Raw genomic sequence first — 16,815 nt, forward strand, 5'->3', positions numbered from 1 at the left:
GCTATGTATTCCTTTACTTAGAATATTTTAGATGCTTTCTAATTTACATCTCCTTTTCTCTTTGCTTGCATGAAAATCCCATTGTTTGAGGGTATTCTTACTGCGTAAATCCGTTGGGCCAAAGGCCCAATATCCTCCTTGATCGAGTCCATGGAAAATGGATAAAAGGGAAGCTGATATGTTTTGAAGGCCCAGCCAATGGGTGAAAATGGCACTGATGGGTTTTGGTAGGCCCATCAGTTAAAAATTCACTTTCCTTTCTTCTCCATTTATATATAGTTGTCATGTATATGTTGTATATGTATCGAATATATGATTGTTGGAACCCATTATGTATGTTAAAACTTACCCATTATGTATGTTAAAACTTAGGAAAACATTTAGTAGTTTAGGTAAGTCGTCAAAACAAATCGATTTTCAAATATGGTTAATAATCTTTCCTTAACTTAAGAGGCTTCAAGAGTTAGTTTTTCCTCTCAAAATGTCATAGTTTAAAAGCAGCAATAGGAAATGGGATTTACCTAAAGAAAATGGTTTTAAGTCTAAAACAAAGTGATTACTTCTTTCAAAATGATTAAAGACCCGTCCCGCCTTAAGTATGAAGCTGTTAAAAGGTTTTTTTTTGTGATAAAAAAGGGGCCTCAAAGACTTTTTTTTTTAACTGATGGAGAAAGAGTTGGGCTATGATTAAGGGATGCACCAATCTGGATATTTTGGACTTTGATAAGAAATTGGACCGTTGAGACTTGGACTTGGAATAATATTTTTCTGGTAAAGGATTTTGGGCCTGGAAGCCTAACACCAAAATTGGACTGAAATTAGACGGCTTGGAGGATTGATTTTTGAGATAAAGACGGATCTTGGAACTTAGAATACGACCTGATTATATGGGCTTCAATGGTTTGAAAACTAGCTTGAATAAAAACACTTGCATTTTCTTTTTTATATATAAGTATAAAAATCGGAGATATACTCCATATTTTCTATATATATGGATAAAACCCGCAAGTACTAAACCCATTTCAGTAGGACTAGAATAGTAGAGACTCTACTCGGGAGAAATCTCGGGTGTGTCCTAGTCCAGCAACGAAGTGAGTTGAACACTTGCGTAGATTTTTAAACCAAAACCCCCCGCAAAAGGGGGAATTTTGGCCAATTTTTTTTTTTTTTTTGGAACCATGATTAGGATATGAAAAAGAATGACATTTTGCGGAAAAATCAAAACACTCTCTTTTGGCAAATAAATACATTAATCACACATGAAGCTCACAGGTCAACTGTATTCTACGGATCTTTAATACTAGGGTGCGTAAAACCTTCCATAAGGGATCATCAGAAGCCTTACCTCGAACTTTGGTCCAAAAAGATTTTTACTTATTTTTTGGAAAATCTTTAAACCCGGTTTTCCTAGTTTTCCATAATAAATTCGGTGGCGACTCTAAAAATACTAAAATTCAATCAGAGCACTAACAACCTCATAGTAACTTTTATGCCTTAACCCGCGTAAAAGCGAACCGTAATAGATGGCGACTCTGCTGGGGATCTTTCTAGGTTCTAACCATAAGAGTTCCAATATAATGTGATCTTAACTGTATTTATTTGCCTATGTGTTTAAATTTTCACAATTTTGAACTGTCATTCATATCATATCATGAACTCCGCCACTCCTGGCAAAAAGCATGGTTTCAAAGGGGACACGTGGATCGCGGTCTAGCCTTCACTAAAAAATCCAAAACACCCTTTTTTTTGGAACACGTTGAACGTTAAGTTGGTGTACAATCACCCAACGGCCGACAACGGTTCACCCCGAGTAGTCCGTTCGGGTCCAAGGTCAATTTGAAAAAACCCACTTTTGCATAAGCCTAAGATAGAGCTAAGCCAAATCCAAATGAGAAGTAGACTGGGTAGTTTGGATATTTTAGACGTATTCAAACCTGATAAGGAGACTACCTCGTGTCAAGTACGGTATATGACCCGAAAAACACCGCATATCATATTATGCACTATTTGGAAACGTTAAATGTGCTTATGAATGAAACCATTACCTAGTAGGGGGTGGGGGGGGGGGCAAATTAACATCGGGTTGTGTTTTGTAGATGTCAATCAATTTGAACTTTGATATGGTCCTGACTACACCCGAGCTACTGCGGATATGGTGGGGCCAAATGTCCCCGGAAGAGAAAAGAGAAATTTCATGTCATTTAAGAAATTTGACAAACATCATGAGTATGACCGGTTGTAAGGATTTAATATAAGTAATTACCGAATTCTGGGATAAAGATCGGATGGTTTTCAGATTTGGGGATGACATTGAAATGACACCAACATTGGAAGAGTTTAGGGATGTGCTAACTAGCGTGGGCTCGAGGTTGAAAAAAAGAAAGAAACCCGACCAAAATGCTTTGATCCCAGAAAAACCTACCTACTCCCAAATTTGTAGGATGCTTTCCCTAAATTTCATCAATTGGGTCCATGGCCCCACCATACCCTTTAGAGAGTTGTACAGAAGGTTTGGAAGCCCGGATGGATTTGTGGAACACCCTGGAGAATTCAAAACTTATGCCGACTGGACGGCTACCAAACCCTTGGCCTTTACCATTTTCTTTTTGGGAACTATGGTCTTTCCCAAGGATTGGTCCTTAGCCATAGATACCCGAGTCATTTCAGTCACTCATGCCATCTTCTAAGGCATAACCCAAAAAGAAGAAACCAAATACTTTGACATAACCCCGATCATATTAGCCGATTTTTATCGAGCCTTGAGTCTTTGCCGGAATCATTACAAATATTTCCAAGGTTGTAATTTACTCCTGCAGTGTTGGATTCTCAAACATATGGTCAAGGTTAGGGGTGAACAACACTTAAGTAGGCCGGCGGAAAGGGACAGTCTTCAGGATTTTCGCCCAAACTTCAAAGAACAAAACAGGCAAAGTTGGACATTCACTTTCTCCAGGTTGAAGGAAGAAAGCAGTAAATGGATGTTCCATGACTTCATGTCCACCAAGGTTGTAATTAAAGGAAGAAAGTGTCCATTTGTGCCGCTTATGGGAATTCGAGGGATTCGCCTTTATGCTCCTGCCCGGGTTCTAAGACAGTTTGGGAGAATCCAAGTCATACCCCAGATTGGAGGCATGGGAGACTTTATCATCGACTACGACGTTGATAGACCACCAAAGGCATTAGATTGTGTCCGAGAATGGAAAGGTCGCATGATTTGGGGTCCAGATTCCTTAGCTGAAGATAGGTTTCGTCCGGGTTGTTCATAGAATATAAGGATTGGCTGATGGCCCACTTACATGGCACACTTCCTCCTAGGCCTATTCTCTATAGCTGTGTTCAAGACAAGGATTCGCAAGCTGAGATCCCAGCCCATCTGATTCAAAGAAGAGCTGACGACAGAGATGCTAAATATTTGGAGAAAATTTAGCATTACAAGGCTGTCATAGAGAGTCTGAGGCATGAGTTGGAGCTTACCAATGATTGTTTGGTTAAGCTAGATGACCGAATGAAGAATATTCTAGATGATGTTGCTCCACTGACCTTCACACAGAAAGGGTTTCTTATGGAAGCGACTTTGATGTCAGCCCATCTTCACATCCAGACTACCCTCCGGAAAGCAAAGAAAGCCAAGACTGATAGAGATCGGGCTTCATCATCCACTACTGGAGGACATTTCTACTGATTTATTTTTATGCACTGTCTTTACTTTATCTTTTGTATCCCTGCGGGGAAGAATATTATCATTAATGATTATGGGGCAATGGTTTGGTTCAAATGGCACATTTTTGTTTCAAAACGTTTAGTTATGTTTAAGAACGCGCGTAGTATAATCTTATGAACTGCTTTGTGCGACTCTATTTGCTTCCATATGTTTCGTTTAAATGCTCAATTGATCCATATGTTTCGTTTAAATGCTCACTTGATCTCGAATACTGTCCACTCACCCAAAAAAAATGAACAATATACCTGCGCTAAGCTCAACCTTTTCCTCAGAATCCGAAGATGAACAACAAGATTGCGTCTGAGCTCAAGGTCATGAAGAAGAATGAGGTTTCGTTGCGACGAAAAGGAGGCGGATGAATTATTGGATTCAGCGAAAAGCTCGCCTGAAAAACCTGTCGAAGCTAAGGGAGAAAACGTCCTTGACAAGGGAAAAGGGATTCTTCCAGAGTACATCCCGGTATTGGAAGAGTCTGAGGAAGAAGAAATGGAATCGAACCCACAGTAGCCCACATGGCCATCAAAAGAGGCTACCTCCGCTGCGCCTTCGAGCATAAAAAGGGAAGGAACCTCTGCTACACCATCAAGCCTTAAACGAAAAGGAGCTTCTGCTGCGTTATCAAGCCCTAGAGAGGAGCCCATAGAGCAAATGAAGTATGCTCGGCCAGCTTCACCCGAATAATGGGCTATTGCAGTCAAAGCATTGGATTGTCCCTACCGAGTCTCGCCTCAGCAGGTTACGAATGAAGGGATGTTGATCAAATTTTGAAGCAAAGGGATAGTCAGTGTCGGTTTCGATAGGATGCCACCTTGCCCTCCGGTCTTCACACATAAAAGATGACCCTATCACCACGATCAGGCAGGGCATACCCTCAATGAATGCTTAGCCTTCAAAAGAAGACTCATCAGACTGATAGATAAGAAAAGCATCACCAAGATGTGGGGACCACATTCACTGTTGGTCCATGGAAACATCATTCCAACTGAGAGGATTACTCAGAATACCCGTATTTGGCATTACGACTTCACATTGTTCAGAGACTCTTATGCCAGCATCTTTCAGAAATTGGTCAGTATTGGGAAGATTTGCCCCATCAGAACCAAAAGAGCTCAAACTGAGGGAGTTAGCCGCCACAAAATGTGTCTGTACCATTCTGGAGCTTTAGGATATGACATAGAAGAATGCGATGCATTTTAATTTGAGTTGAAAAATTTGGTCCACAAGGGAGCCCTTTGGTTGGTGATCCCTTTTCAGTATTAGCATTTGGGAGCCTTAGGGCTAGGAAAGGTTAAACGGACAAACAACCTATATTGACCTCAAAAGAAAGGTCGCTTTTGGATAGTTTTAGGGGATCCCATTTTGTATTTAACACGAATTTGTCCCCCTCCCCCTATTTTGTGTAAACGGAACTGCGCCGACCTGATGTCCCAAGGAGGGATACGCAGAAAGCCTCTATCAGGCCTGGTCACGGGTAGGTTTAGGATTATTTAGATGTAAGCCGAACTACCGAAGGGCGTGACTTCCCGCGGAGGGATACGTAGGCAGTCTACGTAAGAATTGGTCCCTATATATGTTAAATATTATATCCCCCTCGCTCAAACAAAGCCCAAGTACCCAAAACTCGGTATGAGAGATCAATTGAGCATTCGAATCAAACATATGATCCTTTTTGTGCTAAACGTTTTAAACTGCCATTTATATGTGATATCTTGCTTTCGTTTCCCTTATTCTGACGAAACTAACTGTGTTTGCCTTTGAGTTATTCTTTTCTTATAGAAAGAGAAGTTGATTCGTATTCACACTGGCATACTTTACAAGGTCTAAAGCTGCAATAGCATCCTTATCCCTACAAAACAAAGGCAAAGAGAAAATGACTGGTACTTCGGAGAACAAAACTACCCCTACTGATATCACTCTCGGACAATCACCTCTGCGAGAGCTGCCTGATTCATCACCTACTGAAGACGTTATGAAAATGATGTTTGAAAAGATCGCCCACCTTCAAGAGGAGGTGGCGCGAAACAATGCTACTAATGCTGCCCGAGAGGCCCTTGCTAAAGAAAGAAGGCCTCCACCATTTTTTCCATCATTGAATTCACCATTACCAGATCACTTCCCCACTAGGTCGTTGTGACCACCATGCCATTTACCATAATTGATGGACATATCGGTGCCTCAAGCTACATCCCACCACCACTTAACATCAACCAAATTCCCGGGACCGCCCACTCTTTCCCCTCTTACCCAGCACCACAAAATACCCACTCTAGCATCACTATACAACTAAGCATCACCCCACTACCCACTGAACAAAGTACCCCAATTACCTAAATTCGCCCTGCTCTTTCTTTCCACACACCTATCACACTGGGTGCCTTTTCACCTGATCAAGAAGTTGACCACTATGAAGAGATAGAAAAGGTTTGGAAGGCCGAACAAGAAAAACAGGAAGAAAGGCTTGACCGGAAGATAACCGCAATGTTGGATCGATCTATAAGGACTACCCTCACTTGCACAGGTCTAAGATACGACGATTTATGCATACATCCCAATTTGTATTTACCCGAAGGCTTCAAAGCACCTCTATTCGAATTGTTTAACGGGACGGGCAATCCTAAAGCGCACCTACGGCCTACTGCAACCAGTTGGTCGGCGTCCGAGTTAATCAAGCACTCATCATGAGGTTGTTCAAACGGAGTTTGACGGGAGAAGCCTCAGAATGGTTCACCGCGCAAGATATGCATCGTTGGGTCACATGGGAAGACATGGTTGTTGCTTTCATGGAAAGATTTCGTTTTAATACAGAGACAGTGCCAGATAGGTATTATCTGGGAGAAAGTGAAACAGAAATCCACCGAAAACTTCTGTGAATATGCAAGCAGGTGGAGAACAGAGGCTGCCCGAGTACAACCTCTTATGGGCGAGGAAGAACTTGTGTTGATTTTTATCCGTTCATAAGAAACAGACTTTTATGATAGAATGCTTTCAATGGCGGGGAGACCTTTCTCTGAATTGGTCAAAATGGGCGAAGACATAGCAGACGGTCTCAAAACTGGCCGAATCGTAAGCATGACTGGAAAACCTGCTGGTTCAAGTTCAACTGGGTTCATGCGCAAGAAGAAAGAAGACGTGGCTAGCATATCCCAAACACCTAAGCCCAAAAGAAGGGAAGATTTCCCGATAGGAGCATATGTTTCACTAGATTTCCCGATCGGAGCATATGCTTCACCTCCTCCAAATACCTATCTAGCCACCCCTTACAACACAGTGCCCGTATATTACGCGCAACCAACCTTCAAATCACCACCCCAAAACTACCAAGCTCCACCAAATGCCTTTCAATCACCTCCCCCAAATTACCCAGCTCCACAGCCAAATTATCAGACTCCCCCACCCATTTATCGTACCCCACAAAATAACCAACCCAATACCTACTAGAATCAACCCCAACCAAATGCCTATAATGCGTTATATCCCAATTTGCAGAAGAAACCCCCTCGGGTGTTCACTCTGCTAATGGAATCTCGGACCGATTTGTTCAAAAGGTTAAGCGCAGCTGGAATGATTCAAGTGCTTCCGCCAAAGGCCGTTGATCCAAAGAATCGATTTTACCGAGCTGACCAGACATGTGCCTATCACTCCAATGGCATAGGACATAGTACTGAAGATTGCATTAATATCAAGTACAAAATACAGGATCTAATTGACCAGAAAGAAATTGTGCTCCAAACGGCCCCTCCAAATGTGAACACCAATCCGTTGCTGAAACATGGCAACAGTGTAATTCACATGATTGAGAGAGAAGAAGACTGGGTCGCAAAAAGGCCCGCAATCCCTGATTCTGCAAGAGAACTTGAACGTACGGTAGCATCACTATCCCTATAGGAACGCCCGCAATTCAAGGCATTAGTCCCTGCACCAGTAACAACACATATTGCTTAGGTGACTCCGGCGCCGCCTCAGAAAGAGTTTGTAGTCCAAGTGGCCGCCGCACATGGTATTATAAGATCAGGGAGATGTTATACTCCTGAAGACCTAGCCTAAAGGGGACCCCGAAGGGAGGGTAATCAGAAAAAGTACTATCACTAAAGGTGAAGCTGAAGACTTTTGGCGCTGAATCCAGCCAAAGGAATACTCCATTGTTGAGCATTTAAAGAAGACGCCAGCCCAAATATCGGTGCTAGCATTACTGCAAAGTTCAACCCCAATACCGTCTGGCTCTAATAAAGGTTCTGGAAGAAGCTCATGTCCCGGCTGGAATAAATAGTAAAAATCTGGCCAAATTGGTCACCCATGTTATGGAGGAACATCAAATTGCCTTCACAGAAAAAGAATTGCCCAGGGAAGGCATAAATCATAACAAAGCGTTGCAGATCACTATTATGTGTCGCAACAAAGTGGTAACTCGAGTGTTGATTGATAATGGGCAGGACTTAACGTTTGCCCTAAATCCACTTTGACTCAGCTAGGGTATGACCTCGGAAAGGTTCGTCAAAGCCACACTAACATAAAAGCATTTGACTGAGGACGTTGTGATGCCACTGGAGTAGTTGATTTGGATATTCAAATAGGACCAGCTGAGTTTGCCACTGAATTCCAAGTCGTGGAAATAACAGCCAATTACAATTTGCTTCTACGAAGATGATGGATCCATATGGCAGGGGCAATACTATCCTCGTTCCATCAATATGTAAAATTTATCTGGGAAGGAGAAGAAGTGGTGATCCACGGAGAAGCCATCTTGCACAATTATCCGGACAATTCCTTACCTGTCATCGAGGCCACACCTAAAGGAATGAATTTCCATGTTATGGAGTTAGTGGGAGCAACCCACAAAATAGACTCCCTGGAAACTCCCATGCCAACGGTTTATAAAATGATTGCTTCCACCATGATGCTGAACGGGTTCGAACCCAAAAAAGGTTTAGGGAAGACTTTACAGGGCATCACTGAGCCCATTCCTATCCTTCAAGATAATTTTTGCTTTGCGCTTGGTTACATCGCCACAGAGGAAGAGATTCCTACCAAGAAGAGACAAGAGGTTGCAGATCTCTGCAACCCTATTCCAAATTTGTACCAGTCGTTCCCCCACAAAATGCCTATGCCTGACGATGCTGACATTGAAGAAGGAATAAGGATGCTATTCCAAGAGGAATATTGCTCCGTGATTCTAGAAGAATGTGTCGAAACACCTAGCATCAGAGAGGCAGAATCGGGCGAGCAGCTGTCCAAGTGGACCTCTACCCCGCTACTGGCTCTTCGGTAGAGAAAGATGAATTTACTTTTGAAAATTGGGAAAATCAGTGGAGGCCCGATTACTCACCCTCTTTGTCACTCACATACCTCGTAATGTTTTCAAAACTAAAATGGCTTGACCTAAACCAGGACCACAGTTTGTACTCCTAATATTTTTAAATTAATGAAAGCCTCGGTTTATTAAAACTGTTTATTTGTTGCATGCACGTTTTATGCTAACATATTCCGCTTTGAATTTTCTTTTCAGTAATAAAAACAATAAAGCAACCTTAAATGTCATGACATGTTGCGAAACGAATGAGTCGGGCAGCATAGATGAAGGAGAATATGAGGAATACGTAAAACTGCAATACTACCCGAGGGTCTCACAGAGTAAGTAAAACAATTGGAAAGTGAGCAGAAACTGAACCTGGACGAAACAGAAGCCATAAATCTAGGTGATGAAGAGGATGTCAAAGAGACGAGGATAAGTGCACACCTAGATACCCCTCTCAAAGAGGAATCGATAAGTTTGCAAAGGGAGTGTGTGGACGTCTTCGCATGGTCATACGCCGACATGCCAGGGCTAAGTACCAGCATAGTGTCTCACAGGCTACCCATCAATGAGGGTTTTGATCCAGTAAAGCAGAAAATCTGACAATTCAAACTGGATCTTAGTATCTGAATCAAAGACGGGGTGGAGAAACAGATTGAGTCTTACCCCACATGGCTAGCCAATATAGTCCCGGTGCCCAAAAAAGATGACAAGATAAGAATCTGTATGGATTATCGAGATCTAAACAAGGCTAGCTCCAAGGATAATTTTTCACTCCCGAACATCCATATACTCATAGATTATTGTGCCAAGCATGCGTTACAATCATTTGTAGATTGTTTTGCCAGTTACCACCAGATCTTAATGGGTAGAGAGGACACTGAGAAGACAGCTTTCATCACCCCATGGGGGGTGTACCATTACAGGGTAATGCCCTTCGGCCTCAAAAACGCCAGCGCAATATACACGAGGGCAATGACTACCATTTTCCACGACATGATCCATAGAGAGATTGAAGTCTATATGGACGATGTTATTATCAAGTCAAAAGAAAGTTTGGAGCATACCACACATTTGAGAAAATTCTTCAATAGACTCCGAAAGTTTAATTTGAAATTGAACCCGGCCAAATGTGCGTTCGGTACCGGCTAGAAAGTTACTGGGATTCATAGTCAGCCGAAGAGGCATAGAGCTAGACCTAACAACGATCAAAGCAATTCAAGAGTTGCCTCCACCTCGAACCAAGAAATAAGTCATGAGTTTTCTGGGAAGGCTAAATTACATCGGGCGATTCATAGCTCAATCCACCATCATTGTGGATCCTATCCTCAAGCTTTTGAAAAAAGACGCTCCTACAAAATGGACGTAAGAATGCCGAAAAGCATTCACACTATCAAGAGATATTTGTCCAACCCACTAGTCTTGGTACCACCAAGGCCTGGGAGTCCTTTGCTGTTGTATTTATCAGTTGTTGAAAAGGCATTCGGATGCTTGTTAGGACAGCACAATGAAGAAGGGAAAAAGGAGCGTGCCATTTATTATCTGAGCAAAAAGTTCACAACCTACGAGGCCAAATATACGCTGGTGGAAAAAACTTGTTGTGCTCTAACTTGGGTAGCTCAGAAATTGGGGCATTATTTGTCTTCATATACCACTCACCTCATATCCAAGATGGATCCATTGAGGCACATATTTCGCAGCCCATGCCCATCAGGAAGTTGGCCAAATGGCAGATGCTGTTGAGTGAATTCGACATTGTATACATAGCCTAGAAAGCCGTCAAAGGACAGGCTTTGGCTGACTTACTAGCCGCAAGCCCGGTGGATGAAGAACTTGAACCACTTCGTACCCATTTCCCAAACGAAGGTGTGTTGGCTATAGAAGGAGCAGCAGAATCCTATACTGGCTGGAAATTATTCTTTGACAGAGTAGTGAATTACAAAGGTTCTGGAATTGGAGCGGTCTTAATATCATAAAATGGGAGACACTACCCTGTGGCCGCTAAGCTTAAATTCCGTTGTACCAACAACATGGCTGAATACGAAGCCTGCATACTAGGCCTCAGAATGGCGCTAGATATGGACATCAATGAATTATTGGTCATTGGAGATTCCGACCTGCTGATTCACCAAGCCCAAGGCGAATGGGCTACTAAGAATGAAAAGATCTTACCATATGTGAACCTGGCACAGAGATTGTGCAAGAAGTTCAGAAATATTGAGTTTCACTATACGCCAAGGGCTCAGAATGAATTTGCTGATGAACTGGCCAAAATAGCGTCAATAATCCAGGATCCTGAAAGTAGTAACATCGACCCACTAAGGATAAGTCTGAAAGAATAGCATGCCCACTGTTGCCATGTAGAAGCTGAGCCAGATGGCAAGCCATGGTACAACGACATCAAAATGTATCTAGAAGGAAAGGAATAACAGCATTATAAATGGACAAAAGAAGACCATCCGAAGAATGGTGAACGGTTTCTTCCTAAATAAAGAAGTGTTATACAAACGGACCCCAGATTTGGGTCTGCTTAGATGTGTAGACGCCGGTGAAGCCACCAGGCGTCTAGAAGAAGTATATGTGGGAGCGTGTGGACCCCATATGAATGGATTCGTACTAGCAAAGAAAATTCTATGAGCCGAATACTCTTGGATGACTATGGAGAGCCACTGCTGGAAATACGTGCAAAAGTGTCATCAATGCCAGATCCACGGCGATCTGATCAAAGTCCCTCCAAGTGAGCTTAATGCTATGAGCTCACCATGACCTTTCATCACCTGGGGCATGGATGTTATTGGACCCATTGAACCATGCAGCCTCGAATGGCCATCGGTTCATCTTGGTTGCCATTGATTATTTCACCAAGTGGGTGGAAGCACCGTCTCACAAATCAGTAACAAAGAAAGTGGTGGCGGACTTTGTGCGAAACCACATCATATGTAGATTCGGTGTGCTCGAGTCTATCATTACAGACAACGGAAAAAATCTAAATAGCCATCTAATGAAGGATATTTCTGAGCAATTCAAGATCACCCATCGAAATTCGACACCTTACTGGCCGCAAATGAACTGAGCCGTAGAAGCAGCCAACAAGAATATCAAGAGGACATTGAGGAAAATGATTGATAATCATAAGTGTTGGAACTAACAGTTGCCTTATGCTCTACTGGATACCGTACTACGACCAGGAATTCAACAGGTGAAACTCCATACCTGCTGGTCTACGGAACTGAAGCAGTCATACCCGCCGAAGTTGAGATACCTTCCCTGAGAATCATTCAGGAAGCCAAATTTGACGATGTTGAATGGGTTCGAGCTCGATATGACCAATTGTCCTTAATTGATGAGAAAAGGATGGTTGTTGTATGTCATCGACAATTGTACCGGCAGGGAATGGCAAGAGTTTTCAACAAATGAATCAGAACCAGACTTTTTCAGATCGGGCAACTAGTGCTCAAAAGGATTTTCCTGCACCAAGAAGAATATAAGGAAAGTTTTCTCCCAACTGGCAAGGGACTTACGTAACCCGCAAAGTACTCTCCAGAGGAGCGGTACTATTGGAAGAAATGGACGGTCAAGAGTGGCCGAAGCCGATCAACTCAGATACAGTCAAGCGCTACTATGCATGAGAAGGCGTTTCTCAGTTTGTAATAGTACTCTTTGCTTGTAATCGTTATTCTATTTCACTTGTATTAATTATTTCCTTTTGCTTGTAACCGTTTTGTAATAGATAGGCTAAACAAAACATCTTTTGTAACATGAACTACGCAATAACCTGATTTCCCTAAGGTGGGATGCATAGGCAGTCCATTTGGGACCTGGTCGCCTTATTAGTAAAACCCAAAAGTCCATTATTTTATTTCTGAACTACGCTCGACCTGAATTCCTGCAGCGACAGGATACGTATGCGCTTTTTTAGCTCGGTCGCATCAAAGAAAAACCAAGAAGCCCCTAGGGAGCCTCAGAGATAGAACTTCACAAAGAAGCAAGGACTGTTGCACGCCTAACTGGGGCAAAATTTTTTAGAGGATCTCAAAAATTCGCGCTCTCAAGACACTACAAAACTCAGCTAACCCAGGACTCAAAACTGGGGCAGAAATTTTGAGGCCTCAAAATTTCCCAGAAGATTCGGCATAAGAGTTGATAGACTGAAATTTAAACTGGGGGCAGAATTTTTGAGAAAAGGTCTCAAAAATTTCGCGTGAGGAAGCAAAAACCTCAGTTACGGAAGAAAGGATCTCCCTCGTTCAAAACGCATGTCATGACAATTAATAATGCTTTTATTTTTTCACAAAGTAGATACCCTTAGGATAGCATTACAAAATAATTTTCCTGCATAATGAAAATAGGTTTATCTTTCGAATACCGGAGCTAAAGGGGTTTTAGGGTCCAGAAAGCCGAAGATGCGATAGCGCCAACAATACGGATCAACTTAAAACAGGAGAAAACTAATTCATTTCTGGTGCAGATCCCCAGGACATGGGAAGACGATTCCTTTTCTAACCTTGCTTCATGTGCAGGAAACGTTCGCTAAAGAAGGTCTAGACCGCTGTTGAGATCCGTCACGAGGACTGTGAAAGATTTTAACTACCGCCAAGGAAAAGTCACAAAGGCTAGGAAAATCAAAATACTGTGAGGGTTAAGTATCCAGCCACGAGGGCCATAAAAGATCAAAAGGCCGCAGGGGCAAGATATCTAGCCACAAAGGCTATAAGGTTTGAATGCCAAAAGGGAAAATATCTAGCCATAAGGGCTATGAAAGACTTCGGATGTCAAAAGGGCAAAATATTAAGCCACATTTGCTACAGAATGCTTGGAAATTGCTACAATGGAAAAAGTTTGGCCAACAAGGTCATAGTGAAACAAAACGGCACATCCGACCAAAAAGGTCATAGCCGCGAATAAGGACGAAAGAATGACGATTCAGCCGAAGGGGCCATATCTGTCATTCGCATCACTTAGTCTTATTTACCAAGAGGGCCATTACACGTTTCTTTTTCCTGCTGCCAAGAGAGCCATTCATACAAACATGCCAAGAGGACCATTGCACGTTTATTTTCCTGCTGCCGAGAGGGTCATTCATACAAACACGCCGAGAGGGACATTCATACGAACAGGCCAAGAAGGTCATTTATTTTAATTGCCAAGAGGGCTATTTATTTCAATCGCTAAGAAAGTCGTTCATACAGACATGCCAAGAGAGCATTTTATTGCAATTGCCGAGAGGGCCATGCATATAAGCTAAGGGATACAGCAAGACAGCAAAGAGATATAACACCGTTCATGAGGCCGCAGTATTCGCTAAAAAGGAAAGTCGATGTAACTTCGGTCAGACGACCGTAGTATTCATCATTCAAAAATCAACGTAAATCAGCAAATTGGTAGCCACAAAGGAGCAGGCTGATAAAATCAAATCCAGACAGATTGTGGATTAAACGTGGAATTTTTTCTTACGCAGCCGGTCGAGATGAGGTGCCCATGAGTGTCAAGCTCTCCGGCAAGGACTTGGAAGATCACCCCTCACCATACTCAGCCACACAGATTATTTATTGCTTATGTGCTTTGTTTGTTTTTATTATTTCGCGACTGGTCGGACATACACCGGAACACATAAAGGCATTCCCGCATAAGGCATACCTTTTTCCTCCGATTGAGTTGAACTACAAGTGACGTGATTCTCAAGAACAGGGATATGTAGGCAGACTCAATGCCATAGAGTCAGTTACACTGTCACCAATCACACCGGACTTCCCATCTTGACAGCCAGAAAATCTGAGAATTTGCTTTAATTTGCATTTAGAAGTCAAAATCATGTCGAACTACAAACGGCCTGAATTCTCATGAAACCTGAGATATGTAGGAAACCCAGAAATCAGGGTTCGGCCATATATTTTGAAAAATTGCATAAAAATGAGGGGCAATATGACTTGGGTCAGTAAAAAATTAGGGTAGGTCAAATTTCGTTGCTCGGGCATGGTCCCACTAGCCCCGAACACCGAAGGGGTAGTTGTTGACACCTCATTTTTGACCTCCCATAATTTATTTTAATTGCTCAAAGTGCCTGAATATTAAATGGGGTGATAAATATTTTTTTTAAAGTAAAATCAAGATGATTTTATAGACTATGCATATAATGTTTTACCTTTAGTGTTTGGTAAAATAATTTCTATAATAAATCTTTTGGAAATTATGTCACAATAACTAATAAGGCATTTTACTAAAAATAGTGTGGAGTAGCTATTTATTTAATAATGCAAATATCAAAATTTTAATCAGCAAATATTTACCCCCCATTTTTAGTTCAAGGAAATTGAGTAATTTAAATAAATAATCATTTTTATCCCCCAAAATTTTGATTCTCTGCATAATCAATTAATGTAGACAATTCTCAAATTAGTTATTACTGATTTTAAACAAATTAATTATGGTTATATTTGTAAATTGCCTATTATGTGCTTAATTAAGGCTAAAATTGAAATAATCAATTAGATTAGCCAAGTGGGGCCATAATTGAAAATAGCAAATTCATGCTTTAATTTAATTAAGGTTATCCCTGTAAATTTAATATTTTGTGAAAATCAGTCATGTCTTTAAATTAATTGTTTGTTTAGTTTCAATTTAATAGCAAATCAATTTCTTTAATTGTCTTTTTTTACGTACCCATTGATTTTTTTCTCATTAATATATATATATATATATATATATATATATATATATATATATATATATATATATATATATATGTATGTAATACATCTATACATCTATATATATGTAAAATATATACACATATATATAAAACAATTTGGGCTGCCCATTTTTTTTTAAAAGGACCGAGTCCAGTCCAACAGGGCCAGACCCAGCCCAAGTGTTAACTCCTAAAGGGCAAAGCCCTTCCCATTATTCAGATTAAGCAAACGAGCTTTAAGGGCTTGGGAGGGTTTCCTTTGAGGGAAACCCTAGCCGCCGCGGGGCCATCTTTTCTCTCATGTCATCATTCCGTCATTTTTGGCAAAGATACAGAGCTGGTAAGACTTTTACAGGTTTGGTTGGGTCGATTTGAGGCAAAGCATTAATTGCCTCCTCCGGTCTTCACCTATCTCTACCCAAACGAGGTGTTATCTCATCCTTATTATCATGTTTTTCTCTATTTTGTGAACGTTGATGCTCTGCAAATCTTTAATTGCTTTTGGTCGGTTGTAATTTTGAACCTCGGCCTATTGGTTCACTAGGAACCTAGAAGATCGACCTTTTGAGGGCAAGATGCGACCCTTCATTCGTTTTTACATCTAATCTTAACCCTCCAACGAAGATGTGAGGAGGAAACCCCTATAAGGGGAGTTATCCCACATCGGGTATGAAAAGGTTTTGAGGTTTTGTGGTTTTCTATTTAAAGGACCCTACTTTCTTTGTTGCAAATTAAGTTTTGAATATATTCTGAAAAATATACTCATTAGACTCGAAATACTTAAAGATTTCTTTCAAAAATTTGTTTGAAGTCTTTAAAGGAATTTTCTGAGTCAAGTAAAGAATTTTAAATGAAAAAAGGGAAGTTCTTCTCTTTGTTCTTGTTTTTTGTCGGGTTCTGTGGCTTGAGTTTGGGGTTTAGAGGAGTAAATCTTCAAGTTTGAATCTCGATTAGTGGCTGCACTTGCAAAAGGTAACTGCTCTCCCATTTAGTTTGCTTATGAGTATGAAATTGTTAGTATAATTATCCCTTAATGTTGTTTAGCTTAATTTATTTCTCTTGTTTATGTGTTCAGTCATGTGCTTAATGTTTGTTTGGTTACTAGCTGAATAAGAG

Source organism: Lycium barbarum, chromosome 4 (assembly GCF_019175385.1).
Source record: "Lycium barbarum isolate Lr01 chromosome 4, ASM1917538v2, whole genome shotgun sequence".
Classification (NCBI taxonomy): Eukaryota; Viridiplantae; Streptophyta; class Magnoliopsida; order Solanales; family Solanaceae; genus Lycium; species Lycium barbarum.